Source organism: Moschus berezovskii, chromosome 5, assembly GCF_049115385.1.
Source record: "Moschus berezovskii isolate FMDL1 chromosome 5, NW_MosBer_1.0, whole genome shotgun sequence".
Lineage (NCBI taxonomy): Eukaryota > Metazoa > Chordata > Mammalia > Artiodactyla > Moschidae > Moschus > Moschus berezovskii.
In genome coordinates this window covers 52,564,142-52,567,499 of record NC_142464.1, presented here as the reverse complement: position 1 = coordinate 52,567,499, position 3,358 = coordinate 52,564,142, and the positions used below count along the sequence as shown (strand labels likewise).

Below are 3,358 nucleotides of genomic sequence, written 5' to 3'. Positions count from 1 at the left end.
TTTCATCCACCAGTATCATTTCCTGTGGAAATAAAGATGTACGCGAAGAGGTAACAATGAGACCACTGATTCTAACACAGCTTTGGGTGGAAACAATTATCCAACAGTTGGGGTTGGTCAACCAAATTATGGGATACCTGTGTATAAGAAGGCTCATAGATACTGTGATCTTTCATTTATTGCATAGAAACATGTTGCTGATTTATTACTACGAGGAAGGGACACTTTTGTGGCACCTTGGAGGCAGTCCGCTGCCTCAAAATGAAGCTGAACATCTCTTCCCCAGCCACTGGCTGCTGGAAGCTCATTGAAGTGGACAATGAGCAAAAACTTCCTGTCTTCTATAAGAAGCATATGGCCACAGAAGTGGCTGCTGATCCTCTGGGTGAAGAATGGAAGGGTTATGTGTGTCTGAATCAGTGGCAGTAACTACAAACAGGGCATCCCCAGGAAGCAGGGTTTCCCCAGGAAGCAGGGTGTCTTGACCCATGGCCGAGTCCACCTGCTGCTGAGTAAGGGGCACTCCTATTACAGGCCAAGCAGGACAGGAGAAAGAAAGACCTAATCTGTTCAGGGTTGCACTGTGGACGCCAATCTGAGTGTTGACAATATGGTCATCCTAAAAAAGGGGGATAAAGATATTCCTGGACTCACTAATACTACTGTGCCTCATCGCCTGGGGTCCAAATGAGCTTCCAGAATCTGCAAACCTTTCAGTCTCTCTAAAGAAGATGGCATCCACTGGGATGTTGTAAGAAAGCCCCTAAACAAAGAAGGTAAGAAACCCAGGACCAGAGAGTCCAAGATTCAGTGTCTTGTTACTGCAGGTGTTCTGGGCATATTGCTCTGAAGAAACAGCATACTAAGAAAAATAAGGAAGAGGCTGCAGAACACGCTAAACTTTTGGCCAAGAGAATAGAGAGGCAAAAGAAAAATGCCAGGAGTAAATCACCAAAAGACAAAGGCTGTCCTCTCTAAGAGCTCCTACTTCTAAGTCTAAATCCAGTCAAAAATGAGATGTAACAAATAAACAAGACCAGACCTCAAAAAAAAAAAAAAAGAGGGGGAAGGGAAAAGACACGTTTCAAACAATATGTAAAATACTATCTGGGGCACTTACCTGGAGATCCAGTGTTTAAGACTCTGCCCTTGCAATGCAGATCCCTGGTTGGGGAACAAAGATCCTGTGTGCTGTGCTACACCAAAAAGAAAGAAAGAAAATTTTAAAAAAATTTAATAAAATATTATTTGGGGAAAAATATATATATAAGTAAACATATGCAATAAAAATTCAAAAAGAATGTAAACAAAGTAACACTTTATCTTTGAATAGAAGGATTATAGGTAATTTGTATCTTATTTTGCTTCTGTATAGTCTTACACGCTTTTTTTTATGATCAGCCTGTATCTCTTGAGCAATTAGTTTGTTCTAGTTTTCTCTTCTTAAGAGTAATTTTTAGAATGATTAGAAAGCTGCTTTCTAAAGCATTTTGCTGGAGGGCCCAGAATTTGGAAACATCTCTATTCTTTTGTTGCTACTACTAAAAGGAGAAATAAAAATCCTAGCCAAATCCTGACATTTGGCCAATATAGTTTCTTTTTTTAATTACATTGTCAGCCGCTGATTAAAATGTAAGCGCCTGAAAACAGAAAACATGTCCTTTTTTCCTCTTTAATCCATGTTCCTTTGTGATGTTCAGTGACTATTCATGGTTCTTTGATTTTTTCCCGTTACTTCTTTGGTTTTAGGTTGGGTTTTTTTTTTGTTTTTTTTTTCCCCCCTATTTTATACCAGAAGCTTATTCATGTGGACTCTTTTAAAATCTAGTTTTTGAAAAATGAAAATGAAGACAAGATTGAAACTTACTTTTTTCCTTTGAATAAAATTCAAGATTGTTGATTGAAGTATCCACATAGGCAAATGAGGCAGGAGGGGTATATTTAACCTACATGGGAAAACACTTCTGAACTCTTTACAACATCCTTTGTGCCCAGTTAATTAATGGACTGATTATAAATGATTATAACTCATTGAGTCGATTTGGCAGAATTTTCTTCTGGCAGCACTGCATCTCCTATTAGTTTGTGTTACTTGTCAGTATTGAAAGTGACACATCCACTTTGCCTGACAAACAGCACGGATATTCACTAATTCAGAACCTGTTTAGTAACCTGAGTGGGTCCTCATATTTTAATTTTTCAGATTTTACTGCGTTTTGGAACTGAGCAAATCCCTCTTTAAAATAAAACTGTGCTTTTAAAAATAGAAAAGTTTTTCATTCTTGAAAAAATACAACTATAGCATCCAGGGTATATATGGAAGTATTCATTACACTCATGGAATATAAAAATAAGGTAAACTGGGACTTCCTTGGTGGTCCAGTGGTTAAGATTTCAATCTTCCAATGCAGGCGGCTCCGGTCTGTGGCCCAGGAACTAAGCTCCCTGGCTGAGGAACTAAGATCTCACATCCCACATCATCTTCCCAACCCAGGGATAAAACCCACGTCTCTTGAGTCTCCTGCATTGGCAGGTGGATTTTTTACCACTGGTGCCACGTGGGAAGCCCAGACACCTTCTATTCTGGTTCCGATTGCTGTGAAACCAGTCATCCCGTACTTAGTGTCTTAAAGCAACAACAATCACTGTTACCTCTCCAGATTGGGGAGGCTGGGCTGGGTGAGGTGGTTCTTGGGTCTGTGTTGGCTGCAGTGGTGGCCAGGCCTGGAATCAGCCTCCTTTTTCCAGTATTGGCAGCTGATGTGACTGTCAGCTGGGACCCATCCTGGAGGAAACAGTAACACCTCTCACTTCTCAGAAGCTGGCCTGGGAAGCTGCATCGATCATCACATTCCTTCCGTTACCCAAGAGGAGAAAGGACAGACAGCCCCTCCAATCAGAAGGATAGTACGCCTCTCATTTGGAAGGCATGGGATGGGCCAGCTTAGGAATTACCATCTGCTGCACCTTCTCAGGACAGACCAAGGGTCCACTGTCGTGTCCCTGCCCTCCTGGTCACTGGCTCTGACTACAGGTGGAAGCCTAAGCTGGGAATTGATCGTGTTAAAGAATAACTAATTGCATAACTTCCACAGTGCTTTTTTTCTACCAAAGCACAAATTCTAAATCTATATTGTGCCATGGATCCCTCTGGCAATGAGATGAAATCTTTGGACTCCTCAGGGTAATGTCTCCAAAGTACATAAAATGATAACATAGGATCTCAAAGGAAATCAGTTATATGGAAACACAGTTACCAAAATAGTTAAATAACAATTTACTAATATCCAGCAACAGGTCTAGTACTGTAGTTTCAAAGTTCTGATGAATCTTAATGATATTTTGAGACATCTGTAAC

At 40.6% G+C, this 3,358-nt stretch overlaps 1 pseudogene; it reads left to right on the top strand.

Annotated features, from left to right (window-relative positions):
• Positions 1–261: 261 nt before the first annotated feature.
• Positions 262–1,016, top strand: LOC129561963 (small ribosomal subunit protein eS6-like; annotated as a pseudogene).
• The last annotated feature ends 2,342 nt before the right edge of the window (positions 1,017–3,358 follow it).